This window comes from Somniosus microcephalus, chromosome 2 (genome assembly GCF_052327205.1).
Source record: "Somniosus microcephalus isolate GS21.2 chromosome 2, FLI_Smic_1.0, whole genome shotgun sequence".
Classification (NCBI taxonomy): domain Eukaryota; kingdom Metazoa; phylum Chordata; class Chondrichthyes; order Squaliformes; family Somniosidae; genus Somniosus; species Somniosus microcephalus.
The window spans coordinates 372,537,832-372,560,606 of NC_140988.1; the positions used below are offsets into that span (position 1 = coordinate 372,537,832).

The 22,775-nt window shown below is 47.7% G+C and overlaps 1 long non-coding RNA gene across 2 annotated transcripts; it reads left to right on the top strand.

Annotated features, from left to right (window-relative positions):
* The first annotated feature begins 604 nt into the window (after nt 1-604).
* On the top strand, nt 605-18,212 carry LOC147123768 (uncharacterized). 2 transcript variants are annotated; one of them, XR_015075026.1, is made up of 2 exons: nt 605-871; nt 12,494-18,212. It is a non-coding gene; the product is annotated as an uncharacterized LOC147123768 (long non-coding RNA). The 2 variants fall into 2 exon arrangements; XR_015075027.1 differs by lacking the exon at nt 605-871 and adding an exon at nt 3,855-3,972.
* Nucleotides 18,213-22,775: the final 4,563 nt, after the last annotated feature.

Consider the following 22,775-nt stretch of genomic DNA (forward strand, 5'->3'; position numbering starts at 1 on the left):
GAGAGAGGAGACGAGGTGGTCGTACTTTGTGGCGTCGACTGTAATGTGTTTCAGCCGCAATCTGGACTCAGCTTGAACAAACCAGGCTTCGGCCAGGTTCTCCCAAAAGTCCGGTAGTTTAACCGTGACTGCGTTTGTATCCGCCATGCTAGCTTAGGATTCGTCCTGAGCGTCGGGGTCACCAGTGTTGAGATACCGCGGCAAACGTGGGAGTCGAGACCAGAGTTAGTAAAACACAACTGCTTTAATCAACCTCATGGCAAAGTGGAACTGGAAAAGCCCGCGCATCCACTTAAATACTCCCCAGACAGGAAGTGCTCCCGGCAGCCTGTCCCTGCGGGAAACAAGTTGCTGGAGGAAAGGGCCCCCGGCTGGGGGTGTCTGCTTAAACTGTCCGTGCCGCCGTGAGCGGATTATGTCCAGTGGTGGCGTGTCGCCACAGGACATCTATTTAAAATTAGAACTCAGCTGTTGAAAATTTAATCCAGGAGAAAATTCTTAACGCAAAATGTAGTTGGATTGTGAAAAGCACGACCACAGAAGGCCATTGATGCAGATTTAATTCAGGTATTTAAAAGGGGATGGATACTTAAAGTGGGGAAAAATGAGGTTGAAAAAGTAGATCTACCATTGTAAATAACATGGCGAAGCTTGCTGAATGGTGTTTTGCTGTGTTCCCTGAAGTTACTAGATTGATCTCGACTATGACGTTCGGGTGAGTGTGAATAATTTCACACTGAAGGGGAGGAATCGGAGGCATTCACTATGGATGTCCTTGAACAACTGGCTCAAAAACAGCAGCACCAAAGAACCTGCTGGAAGTTGTTTGACTACAGTTTTCTTTGGAATGTTGCATGTGAGCATAAAGAAGGTGAGGAAGAATAATTTAGAAAAGGGGATGGTGTGTGGTATCATTTTTCACCATTTTGTTTTGCTTTTCGAGAAGGCTGAGGGGGGACCTGATTGAGGTGTACAAAATTATGAGGGGCATAGATAGGGTAGATAGAAAGGAACTTTTCCCCTTAGTAGAGGGGTCAATAACCAGGAGGCATAGATTCAAGGTAAGGGGCAGGAGGTTTAGAGGGGATTTGAGGAAGAACTTTTTCACCCAGAGGGTGGTTGGAATCTGGAACTCACTGCCTGAAAGGGTGGTAGAGGCAGGAACCCTCACAACGTTCAAGAAGCATTTGGATGAGCACTTGAAATGCCATATTATACAAGGCTACGGACCAAATGCTGGAAAATGGGATTAGAATAGACAGGGCTTGATGGCTGGCGCGGACGGGATGGGCCAAAGGGCCTCTTTCTGTGCTGTATAACTCTATGACTCTATGACATCCTCTGGAGCAAGGTAGCACCAACACTGATTGTAGAAGGTCTTGAGACAACTTTCCTTCAAGACATTTCAACATCATGCTGCCTGCCACGATATTGATGGCTCCCAATAACGGCTGGCTGTGCCGGCCCATTCAAGTGGTGTGGAGGATATTCTTTTAAAGATTGGCAGATCTGACAGGGTAGCTAATCTTACATTTGTTTCCAAGTGTGTCACTGACCTCATCTCCTCTGGAGATCTTCCCTCCATGGCCGCCAACCTCATAGTCCCCCAACCCCGCACAGCCCGCTTCTACCTCCTTCCCAAGATCCACAAACAGGACTGCCCTGGTAGACCTATCGTTTCAGCCTGTTCTTGCCCCACGGAACTTATCTCTTCCTATCTTGACTCCAGTCTCTTCCCACCTACATTCGCGACTCTTCCGACGCCCTCCGTCACTTTAACAGTTTCCAGTTTCCTGGCCCCAACCGTCTCCTTTTCACCATGGACGCCCAATCCCTCTACACCTCCATCCCCCACCAGGACGGCCTTCGGGCGCTCTGTTTCTTCCTTGAACAGAGGCCCAACCAGTCCCCATCCACCACCACCCTCCTCTGCCTGGTTGAACTTGTTCTCACATTGAACAACTTCCCCTTTGACTCCACTCACTTCCTCCAAATTAAATGTGTTGCTATGTGATATGCCTTAAATCACTACAAAGACTGGTAGTTATAACTCAAACAGTTGGCTTTTATTAGCTTAGAACTGGACAGAACAGAACACACATGTTAGCCTACTGACCAGCTTCTCAGAACTGCCAGGAGGCGGAGCCAGGGGCGAAGTAACAGTATCAGGACAATCAATGGCACCGCAGAGTGGTATACAGTACATCAGCATTCCTGGCCAACCAAGAAAGCCGCAGGGTTACAATAGATTACAATAGGAAACTATACACAGGTAGAATAAGGTATATACTTATGACTTATTTCACCACACTATGGTAACCCGCATGGGCCCTAGCTATGCCTGCCTGTTCATGGGACATGTGGAACATTCTTTGTTCCAGTCCTACTCAGGTCCCCTCCCTCACCTCTTTTTCCGGTACATCGATGACTGTATTGGTGCCGTTTCCTGCTCTCGCCCTGAACTGGATAAGTTCATTCACTTTACTTCCAATTTCCACCCTGCCCTCACCTTCACATGGTCCATCTCCGACTCTTCCCTTCCCTTCCTTGACTTCTCCATCTCCATTTCTGGCGATCGGCTTTCAACAAACATCCACTACAAGCCCACCGACTCCCACAGCTACCTGGACTACACTTCCTTCCACCCCGCTTCCTGTAAGGACTCTATTCCATTCTCCCAGTTTCTCCGTATCCGCCGCGTCTGTTCTGACGATGCCACCTTCCATACCAGTGCTTTTGACATGTCTTCCTTTTTCCTCAACCGAGGATTCCCCTCTACCGTGGTTGACACGGCCCTTGACCGTGTCCGTTCTATTTCCCGCACTTCTGCTCTCACCCCCGCCCCTCCCTCCCAGAGCCACGATAGGGTTCCCCTTGTCCTCACCTTTCACCCCACCAGCCTCCACATTCAACGGATCATCCTCCGCCATTTCCGCCACCTCCAACGTGATCCCACCACCAAACACATCTTCCCCTCACCTCCCCTTTCAGCATTCCGAAGGGACCGCTCCCTCCGCAACACCCTGGTCCACTCCTCAATCACCCCCAACAGCCCTGCTCCTTCACCTGGCACCTTCCCGTGCAAGCGCAGGAGATGCACCACATGCCCTTTTACCTCCTCCCTTCCCACTGTCCAGGGCCCCAAACACCCCTTCCAGGTGAAACAGCGATTTACTTGTACTTCTTGCAATTTAATATACTGTATTCGCTGCTCACGATGCGGTCTCCTCTACATTGGGGAGACCAAACGCAGATTGGGCGACCGCTTTGCGGAACACCTCCGTTCAGTCCGTACGGGTGACCCTGAGCTTCCGGTCGCCTGTCACTTTAATTCACCGCTTCACTCCCACTCTGATCTCTCTGTCCTCGGGCTATTGCATTGTTCCAATGAAGCTCAACGTAAGCTCGAGGAACAGCACCTCATCTTTCGATTAGGCACTTTACAGCCTTCCGGGCTCAACATTGAGTTCAACAATTTCAGATAATTATCCCTGCCCCCATTTTTCATGCAGTATGATTTTTATCATTCCCATTTGCAACATTTTATCTTTCCTGCCTCTTACAAAAGTACGGGATGTTCTTTCTATTTCTTCCTCCCCTCCTAACCTCCCCCCCCTGTCTCTGCACCTGCTTAATATCTGTTACATCTCCAGCTTTTTCCAGTTCTGATGAAGAGTCCCAGACCTGAAACGTTAACTCTGTTTCTCTCTCCACGGATGCTGCCTGGCCTGCTGAGTATTTCCAGCATTTTCTGTTGTTATTTCTTACATTTGTAGAGCTCTAGTTTATGAAGATTACAGATTTAATGCCTAGATGTATCAGAAATTACATTCATTTTATTTCTCCAGATTCTCGAGAAGCTTAAAGACATTGCCGTGTATCTTTCCAAAGATGATTGGGCAGAGCTAAGTGAATGGGTAGACATCCGTTGTAAGAAAGTGCAGCAGAACAATGAAACCATGCTTGCAATAGGTTTGTACAAAATCAATTATTTTCTTCCTTTCAGCATTTCTTCCTTCCTGTCCTGAACACCCTGATTCGTACTGGCATACAGTTCTTCCAATATTACACCCAAGTGGATGTTCTCCTCATATGTGGTTAGATATTTGGCTGGGATTTTCCATCTCACCGCTGCTGGCACAGATTAGGAACGCATATCAGGAAATGCAGCACCTCCATCCTATGATTCACTGAATATTAATTTATGACTTTATCGGTGCCATCTCCTGCTCTCGCCCTGAACTAGAAAATTTCATTCACATTTGCTTCCAATTTCCACCCTTCCCTCACCTTCACATGGTCCATCTCTGACTCTTCCCTTCCCTTCCTCGACTTCTCCGTCTACATCTCTGGGGATAGGTTATTGACCAACATTCACTACAAGCCCACTGACTCCCACAGCTACCTGGACTACACTTCCTCCCACCCCGCTTCCTGTAAGGACTCTGTTTCATTCTCCCAGTTTCTCCGTCTCTGCCACATCTGCTCTGACGATGCCACTTTCCATACCAGTGCTTCCGACATGTCTTCCTTTTTCCTCAACCGACGATTCCCCTCGAGCGAGGTTGACACGGCCCTCGACCGTGTCCGTTCTATCTCCCGCACTTCTGCCCTCACCCCTGCCCCTCCCTCCCGGAACCACGATAGGGTTCCCCTTGTCCTCACCTTTTACTTCACCAGCCCCCACATTCAACGGATCATCCTTCGCCATTTCTGCCACCTCCAGCGTGATCCCACCACCAAATGCATCTTCCCCTTACCTCCCCTTTCAGCATTCCGTAGGGACCGCTCCCTCCGCGACACCCTAATCCACTCCTCTACCACCCCCAGCACCCCTTCCCCTTTGCCCGGCACCTTCCCGTGCAAGCGCAGGAGATGCAACACATGCCTTATACCTCCCCCCTTCCCACTGTCCAGGGCCCCAAACACCCCTTCCAGGTGAAACAGTGATTTACTTGTAATTCTTGCAATCTAGTATACTGTATTCGCTGCTCACGATGTGGTCTCCTCTACATTGGAGAGACCAAACGCAGATTGGGTGACCGCTTTGCGGAACACCTCCGTTCAGTCCGTAAGGGGGACCCTGAGCTTCCGGTCGCCTGTCACTTTAATTCACTGCTCCATTCCCACTCGGACCTCACCGTCCTTGGTCTCTTGCATTGTTCCACGGAAGCTCAGCGTAAGCTCGAGGAACAGCACCTCATCTTTCGATTAGGCACTTTACAGCCTTCCGGACTCAACATAGAGTTCAACAATTTCAGATCATAACCTCGGCCCCTATCACATATATATATATATATACTTTTTTCCCTCCCACATGGCAGCTGTGCTTCATTCTGCCAGCGCAATTCACACTCCAACTAGAGCCATCCTTTGTTCCTTAACCTGTCCCATTACCACCTCCTCTCGCCTTGAATATCTCTTAATGTCTCTCAATGTCTCTTAATCTCTCCTGCTTTCTATCCTATCACTGACCTTCCCTTTTGTTCTTTCATTCCCTCCCCCTTTTCCCAGCCCCTAACTTGCTTTAAAATCTATTCTATTTCATGCATTTTTCCAGTTCTGACGAAGGGTCTTCGACCTGAAACATTAACTCTTTTTCTCTCTCCACGGATGCTCCCTGGCCTGCTGAATTTTTCCAGCGTTTTCTGTTGTTATTTCGGATTTCCAGCATTCGCAGTATTTTGCTAGAATATTAATTTAATTGCCTTGAAAAAATCCTGTCTGAGTGTTGATCGTTGTGTGATGTGCGGGACAGCACGGCTGATCCTGATCTCACCTGACTATCAGAACACCTCCTATTGTGACAATACACGCTCTTTGTGCAAAACTACGAAATGATTGTCATTAAAACTAAATGAAGAATAAAAACAGTAAATATTGGAATAAGGGAGGAAAGCTCTACATCTCAGATGCCATCAAGGACCTTCCTTTCCCTCGGAACTGAGAGTGACCGTCAGCTGTCACAAATGTAAATTTCCTTCCTTTGGACTCTCCAATGGGTCCAATAGGGAGCAGTGGCATAAACAAATACTGGGAGAACAAGACTCTTAGAGGGCATGGGTCTGAGTGCTGTGCTCCCAGCTCCCCAGCATAACATAAAAGCACCTTTTCGTCTGATCAATCTGTGCTGGATTTAAATCCAGACGCCATTGATGAAAGGAAAGCCTCCGTGCGGCTCTTACCTGATATTATTCTAAAATGGTTTGATTCAACAGATGCCTTTCGTCAGTAAGTTAAGTCAATTTAAATACAGGCTGTTATCAGCTGTAGATGAGTGGAATATTTTAATTTTCACAGGATTGAATATACCAAAACCAGCGTTCATGTCAAGACCTAGCAGTGGGCGCCAACCCCGTGTGTATGTTTCTAGTGACTCGGATGAGGAGTGGACGCCTAAACATCTTGTGAAAAACCCACCAAGTAAATTGAATGGGGTAGATTTTGCCGAACCTGTCGAGAAGAAGGCGGGACTTCCCCTTTCGGGTTTTTGACCCGCCTACTTCGACGTCCGGCCAATCCGCGCGATTTTCCCTTGATTGACTTTGTTGAGCCCACCCAGCGGGCTCAGCAGGCCAATTAAGGGCCACCCGGCAACAGGTGATGTCACAGACTGAAATTTCATCTGTCAAGAGTTCTTGACAGATGAAATATCAGCGTTTCACAGCTGTTTGAAGCTGTAAAACACTGACACTCTAAGTTCTAAGCTGAGTCATTCTGCACAGACTAAGTTAGAACTCCCACCGGCACTCAAAGCTGAAGGCTGTCACTTTTGACAGATCGCAGTCGTTCAGTTTTCAGTTCTGGCTGAGCGATGCGCTCCCGATGGCTACAGCAAGAAAGGCTGCTAAGGTAACTACAGGTAAGTAAAAGTTCTTTACACACTTTAGACACAGCAAACACACTTACCTTTGCACTCATGCACCCATCACTCACCTGAGCGCCGGCATCGCGACCCCTGCAACTCCTTCAACCCGACGGCCCACCTCCTCTACCTGGCGTGGTTTGGAGCCATCGGGAATCCCACACGAAACCCCTTAAAATAGGGATTAGGCTAAAAACTGCCCGTTAACTATCTGTTAACAGGCAGTTAATTGGCACTAATCTCTTCCCGCCTGGTTTCGGCGGGTCCCAGTGCGGGGCGGGTACCCGCCGCCCCTGAAACTTACATGGGGCGGGATTTTGAGCGGGATGGTGTCGGGACCCCCAAATTCGGGATTTCCCCCCCCCACATGCCTGAAACCCCGCCTGACGGCTCCCCAAAAATCTAGCCCAATGTGTTTTCTTTGTTAAAGTATTAAATGTGCTTTTTTATCACCCTGATTATAACCAGTTTCTCCAGCAGTTAGTACATATTTTTGTCAGGAGGCAGTTACTTTGAAGTTTTGGAGAGCTGGAGAGGTAAGTAAATTGTCTGATCACATTTTCCCTTATACTTGTGTAAGTTTTCTTTTCCAAGTTTTATCTGCATAATGTGTTGATTTTTTCGAGCCTGAATAAACTAGATGGGGTCGATTTTAACTCAGGTGCGGGGAATTGTCGGGTTCCCCGAATTTCGTGTTTCCCACACGAATCTAAATGGGTGTGTGAGGTTGATGCAATTTTAACTCAATTGGCCGATTGATTTCCAACATGTGGGAACCCTTCGCAAATGAGTATTTCCAGTCAGAAAGTCGCATAATATGACATAAGAACATAAGAAGTAGGAGCAGGAGTAGGCCATACGGCCCCTCGGGCCTGCTCCGCCCTTCAATAGGATCATGGCTGATCCGAACGTAGACTCACGTCCACTTCCCTGCCCGCTCCCCGTAACCCCTAATTCCCTGATCAGCTCGGAAACTGTCTATCTCCGTTTTAAATTTATTTAATGTTGCAGCTTCCACAGCTCTCTGAGGTAGCAAATTCCATAGATTTACTACCCTCTGAGTGAAGAAGTTTCTCCTCATCTCAGTTTTGAAACAGCAGCCCCTTATTCTAAGATTATGCCCCTTAGTTCTAGTCTCACCCATCAATGGAAACATCCTCCCCGCATCCACCCGATCAAGCCCCCTCGCAATCTTATATGTTTCGATAAGATCACCTCTCATTCTTCTGAATTCCAAAGTGTAGAGTACTCAATCTTTCCTCATAAGTCAACCCCTCATCTTCAGAATCAACCGAGTGAACCTTCTCTGAACTGCCTCGAGAGCAAGTATATCTTTTCTTAAATATGGAAACCAAAACTGTACGCAATATTCCAGGTGTGGCCTCACCAGTACCCTGTATAACTGAAGCAAGACTTCCCTGTTTTTATACTCCATCCCCCTTGCAATAAAAGCCAAGATTCCATTGGCCTTCCTGATCACCTGCTGTATCTGCATACTAACCTTCTGTGTTTCATGCACCAGGACCCCCAGATCCCTTTGTACTGTAGCACTTTGCAGTTTCTCTCCATTTAGATAATAACTTGCTCTTTGATTTTTTTCTGCCAAAGTGCATAACCTCACACTTTCCAACATTATATTCCATCTGCCAAATTTCTGCCCACTCACTTAGTGACGTCATCATTTAAGGTCTGCAACAAGCCTTGCTTCTTCTGCAGGCTGCCAACCTTTTGGCATTTGATGGCACAGGAACCTGCAGGAACAATGGCCAGCGGGAGGCCAAGATCATCTCCTAAATTTGATGAGGCATCACTGCAGGCATTGTTGGATGGGGCTAGGGCCAACAGGAAGGGCCTGTTCCCTTCTTCAGGGAGGAAGAGGCCTCCCAGTCAGACCAAGGCTGTGTGGCTACAGGTGGCTGGGGAAGTCAACTCCTTGGGGCTCACACGGCGCACCTGGATGCAGTACAGGAGAAGATTCCATGACCTTCATCGCACTGGAAAAGTAAGTATGAAGTTTCCATCACCCTCAATCTTATCCCCATTGCCTTTCCTCACCAGCACTCAGCTTTAGCGATCTCTTCCTCCACATCCCACTTGACACTCACATCCATGCACTCTTAGCCATTCCCTCTCTCTCTATGCTCACATTCACATAACTATTCCACCATGCAGCCCTCACACTCCCTATCACTCTGATGTTTGAACACAACTGACAACACACAGGGAGGGCCCTTGGTCTTGCAACCTCACTCCATCTTTGTCTCCTTCTAAGTATCAATGCTATGCAATCTCTACACTCACTCCCTCATTCTCACTCAACCTCCACTTGTCTCCATTGCAGGAAGAGAGAGCTCATAACAGGAGAGAGCGAGCCAGGACAGGAGGAGGGCCACCCTCATTAGCCCAGCTCACCCCCTGGGAGGAAGCCGTCCTGGAGATTGTCGGGGATGATACAGAGGTGGAAGTTGGGGGAGGACAGACAGGTGCACCCACACAAGCTGGTGACAGAATAGTTTTCCATCTCTCTCATTGGCATTGCATGAGTCGCTGATAATGATTCTGAAGCTACATCATATGGACTTATGATCATCTGCAAAATGCAATGTGCATGTAGCCTTGGCATCACATCTCTAACTCTTTCCATTCCTCCCCCACAGGACCATCGAGAGCCCCCGTCCCCACTGTGCAGGAGGAAGAGCCTGAGATTCCAGACTCCTCAGAGGAATCTGCAACATCTGAGAGCGCAGCGTCAGCAGAAATAAGCGCACCCAGCTCCAGCGCAGATATTCACACCTCGCGGGGACCTTCAGGACATAGAGTAGTGCTGTCACCTGGTGTATCACAGCTCACAAGTGAGCATCAGCAGAATGTGGAGACAGGGACAGTAGTGGAGAGTCCTAGTCGGAGGGCGCAGGACTCTGCCAGCTCGGCTCAGCTGCATGTCGACCCTCTGCCTCTGGGTCCATCCATAAAATCAGAGGTGATAGAACTACATGCACAGTTGCAGGAGTCTCTGGCAAGTTTTGTCTCCAGGGTCGCTGCGAGTGTGGAGCGAATGGAGGAGCCCATAGCGACCATGAGCAGAGCCTTTGTGGAGTCAGTGGCGCATGAACGCATGAACACGGACAGGATGGCTACCTACGTGGATATGATTGCTGCCTCTGTGGTAAGGGTGGCTACCGTAGAGGAGAGGATGGCTACGGTAGAGGAGAGGAGGGCTACAGCCAAGGAGGAGGTTAGTCGCCAGGGTAAATCCATGTTGACTTTTTCCGATCCTGTCACTGTTTTCCAAGTGCTTGACTAATCTACTGGAATTTTTTGAGGATGTAACTGGTAAAATAGATAAAATAGATAAAGGAGAACCAGTGGATGTGGTGTATTTGGACTTTCAGAAGGCTTTCGATAAGGTCCCGCGTAAGAGATAAGCATGTAAAGTTAAGGCACATGGGATTGGGGGCAAGGTACTGACTTGGATAGAGAACTGGTTGGCAGACAGGAAGCAAAGAGTTGGAATAAACGGGTCTTTTTCCGAGTGGCAGGCAGTGACTAGTGGGGTATCGCAGGGATCGGTCCTAGGACCCCAGCTATTCACAATATATATAAATGATCTAGATGAGGGAACTAGATGTAATATCTCCAAGTTTGCAGATGACACAAAGCCGAGTGGGCATGTGTGCTGTGAGGAGGATGCCGAGAAACTCCAGTATGAATTGGACAGGTTGGGTGATTGGTCAGATGCATGGCAGATGCAGTATAATGTGGATAAATGCGAGGTTATCCACATTGGTGGCAGAAACAGGAAGGCAGATTATTATCTGAACGGCAATAGATTGGGAGAAGGGGAAGTGCAAGGAGACCTGGGTGTCCTTGTGCACCAGTCACTGAAGGTAAGCATACAGGTGCAGCAGGCGGTTAAGAAGGCAAATGGTATTTTGGCCTTCATAGCGAGAGGGTTCAAGTACAGGAACAAGGATGTCTTGCTGCAGTTGTACAGGGCCTCGTTGAGACCACACCTTGAGTATTGTGTGCAGTTTTGGTCGCCTTATCTGAGGAAGGATGTTCTGGCCATGGAGGGAGTGCAGCGAAGATTCACCAGACTGATACCTGGGATGGCAGGAATGATGTATGAGGAGAGATTGGGTCGATTGGGCTTATACTCGCTGGAGTTTAGAAGAATGAGAGGGGATCGCATTGAAACTTATAAAATTCTAACAGGACGAGACAGACTAGATGCAGGAAGGATGTTCCCGATGGTCGGGGAGTCCAGAACCAGGGGTCACAGTCTAAAGGTACAGGGTAAGCCATTTAGGACTGAGATGAGGAGGAATTTCTTCACCCAGAGAGTGGTGAACCTGTGGACTTCTCTACCACAGAAGGCAGTTGAGGCCAATTCATTAAATATATTCAAGAAGGTGTTACATATATTTCTTAAGGCTAAAGGGATCAAGGGCTATGGGGAGAAAGCAGGGACAGGGTACTGAGTTTGGATGATCAGCCATGATCTCATTGAATGGCGGAGCAGGCTCGAGGGGCTGAATGGCCTCCTCCTGCTCCTATCTTCTATGTTTCTATGTTTCTATATAACCACTTATCATTTGTAGACCTCCCATGCCATTGCTCATAGGTAGTCAATGAGAGTCAGCATTGATTTGTGAAGGGCCGGTCTTGTCTGACTGATCTAATAACCTTTCGGAGGAGGTCAGTAACATGGACAAGGGAGTGTCTCTGGATCTTGTATGTGTGGACTTCCAGAGGGTTAAATTATGAGCACAGGTTGCAGAGACTGGGCTTGTATTCCCTCAAGTACAGAATATTAAACGGTGATATAATTGCGGTGTTTAAGATGTTCAAAGGGATGGTAGGGTAGATTGATAAAAACTATTTCCTCTGGCGGGGAAATCCAGAACAAAGGGGCATGAGCTTAAAATTAGAGTTAGCCTGGTCAGGGATGTGATGTCAGGAAGCACTTCTTCTCCCAAGGGCTAGCGGAATTGTGGAACTCTCCCCCCATATCTATTGAGGCTGGGGGTCAATTGAAAACTTCAAAAATGAGATTGGTAGATTTTTGTTAGGCAAGAGTTTTAAGGGATGTGGAACCAATGCGGGTAAATGGAGTTAACATACAGGTCAGCTATGCTTGAATTGAATGGCAGAACAGACTCGAGGGGCTGAATGGCCTCCTCCTGTTCCTAAGTTGATCAAGGGATATCGATGAAAGACAGGTAAATGGATTTGAGGTGCAGAGCAGCCATGGTCTAATTGAATGCTGGAGGGGCTGAATGGCCTACTCCTGTTGCTTTAAATATATGCAATTACTTAACACAATTGGTAGAAGGCAAACAATGCCATCACTGCCCATCGCCCACACACCCTGTTGTCTGGCTCGTACCCACATGGAAACCTGTTATTGCTTTCTAGTGAAACAAGTCAGTGTAACTTAAGCCCAAAGGTTTTTACCAAATATGGGAGCAAGGTAAGGCCCCTTTAATTGGACGGGTCAAACCGTGACATCGCAGAGTAAGCCTCACCCTCACACTTCGCATCACACTGAGATGAGACATCACAATAGCTTTGTAAACTAGATAAATGTGAGGCAGCTGACTCTGATTAACTGGCTTTTCTGTCTAGGACTGAATGCGGTCGGCTCGAACATCTGAACAGCTTTGCTCTGTGAAGACAACACGAACAATTGAAACATCATCAACCAGCAGCGTGGACAGAAGTCTGTGAACTATGACAGGTTTGTCTTTCTGGGATGGCAGGAATGACGTATGAGGAGAGATTGGGTCGATTGGGCTTATATTCGCTGGAGTTTAGAAGAATGAGAGGGGATCTCATTGAAACTTATAATATTCTAACAGGACTAGACAGACTAGATGCAGGAAGAATGTTCCCGATGGCGGGGGAGTCCAGAACCAGGGGTCACAGTCTAAGGATAAGGGGTAAGCCATTTAGGACAGAGATGAGGAGGAATTTCTTCACCCAGAGAGTGGTGAACCTGTGGAATTCTCTACTACTAAAGGCAGTTGAGGCCAATTCATTAAATATATTCAAGAAGGAGTTAGATATATTTCTTAAGGCTAAAGGAATCAAGGGATATGGGGAGAAAGCAGGGACAGTGTACTGAATTTGGATGATCAGCCATGATCTCATTAAATGGCGGAGCAGGCTCGAGGGGCCGAATGGCCTACTCCTGCTCCTATCTTCTATGTTTCTATGTCTTAACCTGTTTATCTTGTATTATTAGTGAAAGCCATAATGAGCAATATGAAGTTTATCAGATACTGTAATATTGATGCACAGTGGGGTGGAATAGTTCAGTTTGTTATTGGTAGTTTTTCCATAGTGTTGCTCATAGGTAGCCTGGGTCCCGGAGCCTGGTTACTGATGGTTACTGAGCCCCACTCTCAGCTCCTGACTGACCAGCTCCTCCCAGTCCTGGAGTTTAATGCTCACTCCCTGCTCTGTAAATGTAGACAACTATTTACTTACTGTGACTAACTGTGTTTGGAGCTGTAGTCCCTGCTTGTATCATTCCCCGTGAAAGTCCGAGTGAGTTACAGCAAAATCCGTGCAGATATAAAGGCTCGAATCCTGGAAACTGGAAGCAGGTCAGTACATGCTGGTTGTTCTGATCAACTTGTCCTGGACACGGGGATAGTCTGTGGTACAGCTCAGCCCGACCATTTAAGAAGGTCAAGAGTGTCCCTCTTGAAACCGTTGATTGGTGTTGAATGAACGGGTCTAAATAAGAGAGGCTGACAGGGAGAGTGAACAACTGAATAATCAGTTTCTCAAAGTGTTCACCAGTACTGAGAGCGCAGGGTTAAGACTCGAAGAATGTACTCCTGGGCAGTAATGCCACTGGAGCTGCCTTGACCGAGCTTGGTACCTGCCCTCACAGCTCGACGCTGGCCCAGGTGTTGACTTTTTAAAGGGAATTTGATAAATCCTTTTTCAGGTTATATATTTTATTATACAAGGGGCGCGATAAACTGCCGTCGTCGTCCTTGTTGCAATCCAGTGATTTTTGTCATTTCTTCTTCTGCCACAGGTACACGGTTGGTGTCAGGATAAGTGAGAGGAAATGGACGGTTTCATCAAACTACCAACAGACTAAAGTTGTCAGTAACAAAACCACAAAGACAACTGGATCACACGTCCTGACCAAAATCACATCAATGCCAGCAGAGATACTACAAAGGAGGAAACAGCAACACTGAAATACCCCTCACGCCCATCCCTCTGTGTCCCATCCATTTCTTTAGTATTAACTGTACATCTTTTAATTTCTTTAATTGACGGCCAATAACAGATCCATTTAAATGTGCAGCCAATGATTGGAGATGGTGTTAAACCAACTCTTTCCCTTCTGGCACGTTTCTTTCCAATTTTAAAAGATTTCCCACGCCTCTCTCCCTCCTCCCTAGTTCTCCCCTGGGCTGGACCTTCACGTCCAGCACTCAGGTCCCCGCATCGGCATCAAGCACCAACCCTGCTCCAACTCCAGGCTCAGTTCGGCATTGCTCGGGGTTAACTGCACTGGCACTGGATAGGGCCCAGTCCATACAGTCCTCTCCGACCGATGTCGACCGGTGGTCCAACTGTTGGGACTGAACAGGAAAGTCTCAAGGGTGGACGCTCCGGTTGTTGCCGCGATGATGTGGAATGGGACGAGCTGGTTAAAGCCAATCCATCCCAGTCAACAACATCGGGTGAAACCCCGGTACCACTTGTACCGAGGCCTCCCAGGATAGAGGAAGAGTCCTCCTCTGGCACCAGCTGGTTCGGAGGTGTCCGTTCCTACTGGGGCCAGAATCAGGCTGGTTCCCCCAAGCGCCACCAGCTACAGTTGGTGTGTCCTTCACTAGAGGCATCCGTCCCCTCTGGTGACACCAACGCAGCCCCGGGACATTGGTCTCCAGTTGGCGCCAGCTCATTTGGGGGCACCACCCTCGGTGGACTCGACCCTACACAGGGTCACCTATGCTGCGGGTGATGTCCACTTTGGTGAGTGCAGCCGCAGATCTCTATTTATAGATCTGTGGCTCCCACCCACCACTGTGGACCCACCTTCAGCCGCTCCCTACTACACTCGAGAGGCACTCCCAGGGAGGGTGCGTGCACTCCAGAAACCAAACTGGGAGCCCGAGTCGACCACGGCCTCCGTGCGTTGAGGCTTTTCCATGTATTCAAAACAAGGGTGACTTCGAGTCTGAAACTGTGAGTTCTGGAAGTCCCATCACTTGTGGGGGTTGAGTCTTTACCTGGGGTCTTGCAAAGGCCTCAGGCATCGACCTTTGTTGGATTTCCCCTCCCAATTTCCAAGGCGGTTTGGGCGGATTTGATAGGCGCGCTCCAGTTATGGCCAAGGTAGACAGCCCCGCCACCCTGCCTCACAACTTAAGGTTCGCTGGTACAGCTGGCAAACCTCAGTCGTGAAAGCCTCAGAAGGAAGGGAACTGCCCAGGAAACTAGTCCTGTTCCACCCCCCAGAATCCAAATGGTGGGACATGTGAGTCTGGCGGACCTTCCTGCAGGGTTTGGCGCATATCCCGAATTCCCTGCCATCATATCCACTGGGGCTGGCTTCACTGACCAGCAGGTGAGTTGAGGGGGCAAACCCTGCCAGAGAGGACCACCTTCAGAGAGCATCTGCTGCAGCAGCAGACTGTGTGGGTGCTCTCAATGTAGGAGCAGGATCTATCGTCCAGTGGATCTTGCATCACCACTGAGGTTGTCCTCACACCTTGGGGATCCTTCAGGTTCTGCAGATGCCCATTGGTGCCGAGGGCTTCTTTGGCGAGCAAGTGGAGGATCTGCTGTAGCAGAACCTTCAGGCATTCCCGAGTTGACACACAAGGGTGAGGGGGCACTGCTCACTTTGAAGCTTAGCCCACCCCATCTATAGGCCCCTTCCACTCGCCAACATCAGTGCACTCACCACCTAGCCACTAACCATCACCAACGCACTCACCATCACCAATCCATTCAGCACCACCATCCACTCGCCACCACCAATCCATTCACCTCCACCAGCCTAGTCAAGGCTTTATCCGGAGCACGATGTCCTTTGTATCTTGCTAGCCCGTCATTCCAGATTAGGACCTGGAATGCAGGTAGTTCGCAACAAGTAACCTTCGAGACCCTGTCCAGCTCCACCTCCCCCAGCAGTGATCATGCCTGGATAGCCCACCTCAGAGTTGTGTGGGTGGGCTATTTCCAGTACTTCCCTGTGGAAGTGGATCACTCTGGATGTTTGATTTGACCATCAGAGGAACCATCTACTAGTGGGCATACTGGCAGGTCTTCTACCATCCACACTGAGAGCGAGTGATCGTCATCCAGAAGGCTCAACTGTTGGGGATCTTTCTCCAGTTGAGCCTTCTGGATGACCATCACTCTGCCAGTAATGTATCCACAGGATGAATGGTCTTCTCGGCCAGTGATTTCACTTGGCACTTCAACAGGCTTGGGGTGTGAACGGTATAATAGGACATTTCCACTTTCAGACTCGGTGCAGGGTAAGTTAGTGCGTCTGCAGACAGACAATATGGCAAGGGTCCGGTAAGTCAATAAACAGGGTGGGACCCTCCTTCCCTCTGTCAAGATGACGCGTTGCTTCCCATTGGTGCTTGAATGACGGGGTGACACTCTTGGTGCCACATTTGGCCCGGGGCGGACAACACAACAGTCCGCACACTCAGCTGCTCTGTAGTCCACCTTAACTAGTGGATGATCCACACTGAGGTAGTCCAGAACACTTCAGGACTTGGGGGGTTTACCAGGTCGATCGACTTGCTCGCATCACCGGATAATCACCAATCTGCTGGAGGACCTCAGGCTGTCGGGGCGGAGGCCCGATAGTCTTTCGTGCTTTTGTTTCTGGATTCTGTTGCTCAGGGTTGCCTGATCTCCAGGATGCTCCAGGAAATTGCAGCAGGTGGTGGTTCTGGTTAACCCTTTAGTTACCTCACAAACCGTGCTTCAGGGATACCCGGGTGTTGAATACACACTTTGATTTCAGGAGCCCACGGGAGAAATCCAAGTCATTTTTAGAGTATAGAGGACCCTACCTTTTTTAGGGAATTTTTCATTCTGACATCCTCCACACACTGCTGGGCACTGTCCAACTGGTACTCAGGGTGAGAACGGTGGACCGTACCTGCAAGTGAACAGATTCTCCGGCTCCCAGGAAAAATAGATCAAAGTGGGTGTTATTCACGGGTGCCAGCGCCAGATCCAAACAGTAAGCTGAACCGTCAGGATCTGGATTTGGGTCCTGCCAGCTTCTGATTGATGGCCTGGCAGTTGAGATGGAATGCCCGTCAGATTAGGGTATACCAGCAGTGCGGCACTAATGGGTAATGCTCACTTTATTGTGTCTGTCCTGGTCATTTAAGCCTCTGTTCCCATACAAGTACCTCCACCTTCCTCGTCCTCAGTACTACTTGGTTAGTCACCAGCTGTGTGTGCAGAATGCCTGAATGAAGATCACAGCTCCCTTGTCAGCTGTTCCCGTGTCAGCTGCTCCCTTGTAAGCTCCTCTTCATTCTTCAAGTGACGCGGCATTTGCCACCCACCTGGTTGTCTCTTGGGTCTAGTGGGGAGTGTTGGTATGTCTTTTCCTCGTTCTGGGTTGTCTTTGGGTGTCAACAAACTGGGTTCTGGGGTGTGCTAAAAGTTAACACGGCACGGGAGTCGGGGAGGGAGGGGAAAAACAAGTGGGTTTGCCCTTCAAAGTTAGGACGTCTTAACAAAATGTCTTAACAGGGAAGGTCACGCCGTAAGAGATTTTCCTCAGGCAAATTGTGCCGATGCATCCCGGTAATTAGATCCACATTCCACCCCCAATTCGGCCTGTCAATGTTTAGGAACGGATGTTCCCAGCAAATTAAACGATGTCACAGTTAACACTTTAAAGAAAAGATTGGGGACAGTTTTCATTCAACCTGGAATGACAGAAATGGGAACTCTAGACAACCTGCCAACCAGTTTCTCGTCATCGCTGAATATTGGGTTTGTGACTGCTGCTACAGAACTAGACTGGAGATTGTTGAAGACCAGGCTCCCGGGGACTGTGTTCAATTGATGTTAGCAGAGTTGAAGTGAGAAAGTAATTGTCTCAGAATATTTGGACCATAATGATCTCCTGGACTAGTTTCGATCGCCTAAGGGGGTCGGAGAGGAATTTCCCAGATTTTTTTCCCAAATTGGCCTGGGTTTTTATGTCTGGTTTTTCGCCTCTCCCAGGAGATCACATTTCGTATATTACAAGTCATGTTTCAATAACTGAAATGTGAGAAGTTTAACATCTGAAAATAAACGTGGATTGAAAATGAACAAACTTACTGTGTGTCTCCTGATTTGTGCACGGATCATTGAAGGGAACAGAAAGGGGAAGAGATGAGTTCTGATTGTCCCTGGGCTCAATTACTGACTGGGTGAATTCTTTGAGCCACACACTAGGTGGGACCCAGATTGATTCCCCAGTCTGCACATACAAACATACAAAAAGATATACAAAAGTAGATGAAGACTATCAGGCCCATTAAGCTCACCCCATCCAGTAGACAGTATGATCTCACATGCTGCTGTCCCACCTACCAGTTACGCTATCTCTGGAAACAGACAAAGAAACATGGCCAATTCAGGAAAAACCTCTGGCCAATTGCTCTCCAACTCCCAACACATGACAATCTAAACTAATCACTAACTCTCGCTGTAACTGGTAATGTCCTCTCAGGGACTGGTCAAGATCATACAGCACAGAAGGAGGCCATTCAGCCCATCGTGCCTCTGCTAGCTCTTTGAATGCACGATCCAATTAACCCCACTCTCCCGCTCTTTCCCCGTAGACCAGCAAATTTTTCCTTTTCAAGCATTTACACAATTCCCTTCTGAAAGTTACAGTGGATGGAGTTATAAGTTGGTGGAATTCTGTCATGTGATCCCCAAAGTTCCAGTAACTAAATTGCCAAATCCCCCAGTCAGTAAAACCTGGATTGGGCTTATTCAGTCACTAAAACACCAGTGGCACTTTCAAAGTCCCAGGCCACGTCAAGGAACTCCTACAAACACAATTAAACAACAAAGTTGTGAATTGGTACAAAAACAAATACTAGTGGGGAGGGGCTCGGGTTGAAGAATTGAGTGGGGGAAACAAGACAACACTTGGCATGTACTGAGGCAGAGTCATGTGTTGGGTTTCCAACTCTGCAGGATGTACCGGAGTCTCCAGGAATTTAATCTCCTGGAATTTTTGATATTTGTTCATGGGATGTGGGCTTCGCTGGCAAGGCCAGCATTTATTGCCCATCCCTAATTGCCCTTGCGAAGGTGGTAGTGAGCCGCCTTCTTGAACCGCTGCAGTCCGTGAGGTGAAGATGCTCCCACAGTAGTGGTTTGGTACAACTGAACGACTTGCTCGGCCATTTCAGAGGGCAGTTAAAGGTCAGACCGGGTAAGGACAGCAGATTTCCTTCCCTAAAGGACATTAGTGAACAAGGTGGGATTTTAGCGCAATCCAATTGTTTCGTGGTCATGATTACTGATGGTAGCTTTTTATTCCAGATTTATTGACGTGACTGAATTTAAATTCCCCAGCTGCCATGTGGTGGGATTTGAACTCACGTCTCACCGATTGTTTAATCTAAGTCTGTCCCTGGATTGCTAGTCTGGTAACATAACCACAATGCTCCCATTCCCAATTGCAGCTGTGAGCAAACCTGGGATAAAAGTCAACAAGGCATTAAAGAAAATGATTTTTTTTCCATTTTCTTTGACCACTTTCATTCATTTATTATAAAAATATTGGAGACGAGGGAAAAAGGCGGTTGGATCCAGCAGGTCACGTGATGAAAGCTCCAGGAATACGTCCAATCAGAGATGGTGACCCGTGTTGTGTGACTCGCCCCATTTATACACCAAGACAAAATAAAATAATAGCACGCGTTGATAATTGTGGGTGGCACCAAGACACACACGTGCAGAATGTGAAACCTGTTGAATAATCACTGACTACTGAGGCACAAGTGGGTCTAAATGACACTTTAACAAACAGAATGGCTGCACATTAATGGCACAGTAATTAACTTGGGATATAATAGGCTTTATTTTGGAAGTACTTAACTCCCAAACTCTCATTACCACACGGCTTGCCGAGAAACAACTGGATCTTCTTTCAATCACAGGTGTTGGAACTCACAACCAATCAGCACAGTGTTAACCCTTCACTCCCTGGAAGTTTAAAGAACTTTCATTTTCAATTGACATTGAGAATGACTAGTTTGGGAACTGCCTCCCCAGTTTAGCGCCAGGATTCTCCCCAGATGCACGGTGGCATAGTGGTTAGCACTGTTGCCTCACAGCGCCATAGACCATGGTTCGAATCCGGCCTCGGGCGACTGTCTGTGTGGAGTTTGCACATTCTCCCCGTGTTTGCGTGGGTTTTCTCCGGGTGCTCCGGTTTCCTCCCACAGTCCAAAGATGTGCGGGTTAGGTTGATTGGCAATGATAAATTGACCCTTAGTGTTAGGGGGGATTAAATACGTGGGCTTACAGAGATAGGGTGGGATATGTGTTGGTGCAGGGGTTACGGGGATCGGGTGGGATATGTGTCGGTGCAGGCTCGATGGGCCGAAATGGCCTCTATCTGCACTGTGGGGTTTCTGTGATTCTGTGATAACCTGGGTTTGTAACACACTGTTCACATGGTTAGTGCCCCGAGACACTTTAGAGAGTAGAATGAGATGCCAATTAGTAATACTAAGAAAGAAACAATGGACACAAGTAACACTGCCCCTTCACTGGACAGCTGCTGGCGATAACCTTCAATCCGCCCTCACAACAGATGTCAAGCCAGCTCCTTCTTCAAGGTGAGAAATTACCCTGGATGAGAATCCTGAGATTTATTCTCCTTTTTGTTTCTTGTCCTGCTCCCGACATTAAATTACTTGGTTTTATTACCCCATTGTCTTCTATTTGCAAATGTGAGCTATTGGAGCTTGATAGACAAACATGCTCACACGTGTCACCTAGAAACACAAACAAACTGATTTTTTTTTAAACAGTGAGGATATTGCACCGTGAGATCCAATCCATGTGCTGCCGTCAAAAATGGGTGAATAGTTTAGGGTCTGGTCATTACAAGGACAATTTGAAGGATAAAGGACCGACTGAAAGGTTGGTGCTGAATTTAGCAAAGACCAACTTTCCAATGTTGATACCAGATAAACAATAGCACAAGGCAATTTTGATTTACGCCCTCCAATTTCTCAGTAGTGCATCAAGAACTTGCATTGATAGACCTTTCACAACATCAGGACATCCCAAAGCACTTTACAGCCAATGAAGCACTTCCTTAAAGTGTAATCGCTGCTGCAATGTAGGAAACGCAGCAGCCAATTTGCGCACAGCAAGCTCCAACAAATAGCGATGAAATAATGACCAGATAATCTGTTTTTTTTAGTGATGTTGGTTGAGGGATAAATGTTGGCCCAGGAGAACTCCCCTACCCTTCTTCAAAATACTGGCCATGGGATCTTATAAGTCCACCTGAGAGGACAGATGGAGCCTCGGTTTAACGTCTCATCTGAAAGACGGCACCTCTGACAGTGCAGCACTCCCTCAGTACGGCACTGAATTGTCAGCTTAGAATATGTGCTACCACTGGGCCATGCAGGCACCTAAATCAAACAGCTAGATGATTTTAAAAGCACGGGATAATGGAACAAGAAACCTGAATGGGTTTCAAGAAGGAACTAGACAGGTTCTTATCAACAAATGGGATTCAGGGTTATTAGAAACGCACCAAGGGAATACAGTGGATAGGTGGGCTCATCAGAACATAGGAACATAAGATGTAGGAGCAGGAGTAGGTCATTTGGCCCCTCGAGCCTGCTCCGCCATTCAATAAGATCATAACTGATCTGATCTTGGCCTCAACTCCACTTCCCTGCCCGCTCCCCATAACCCTTGACTCCCTTATCGTTCAAAAATCTGTCTATCTCCACCTTAAATATATTCAATGACCCAGCCTCCACAGCTCTCTGGGGATTGGGAGCAGTTTAGGATTCAGCAAAGGAAGACAAAGGGATTAATTAAGAGGGGGAAAATAGAATATGAGAGTAAGCTTGCAGGAAACATAAAAACTGACTGTAAAAGCTTCTATAGATGCGTGAAGAGAAAAAGATTGGTGAAGTCAAGCGTAGGTCCCTTGCAGTCAGAATCAGGGGAATTTATAATGGGGAACAAAGAAATTGCAGACCAATTAAATACATACTTTGGTTCTGTCTTCACAAAGGAGGACACAAATAACCTCCCCAGAGATGTCGGGGAACATAGGGTCTAATGAGAGGGAGGAATTGAATGAAATCAGTATTTGTAGGGAAATGGTGTTAGGGAAATTGATGGGATTTAAGGCCGATAAATCCCCAGAGCTTGATAATCTACATCCTAGGGTACTTAAGGAAGTGGCCCTAGAAATAGTAGATGCATTGCTGGTCATCTTCCAAAATCCTATAGACTCTGGAACAGTTCCCATGAATTGGAGGATAGCTAATGTAACCCCACTATTTAAAAAGGTTGGTAGAGAGAAAATGGGGAATTATAGACTGGTAAGCCTGACATCGGTAGTGGGGAAAATACTAGAGTCCATTATAAAAGACGTAATAGCAGAGCACTTGGAAAACAGTGACAGGATCGGACAAAGTCAACATGGATTTACAAAAGGTCTCGGGAAACTTTTAGCAGGCATACTCAGTGTTGTGGAAGTTTGGAGCCTGACACCCATCTCCAGTGTGACCTCCTTGGAAACCCCTCTCCCCACCTTGACTGAACGCTTCCTCAGTTGAGGCATATACCAGAAGCATGGCGACCATTTAATTCCTTTTCTCCTGGACATCAGATT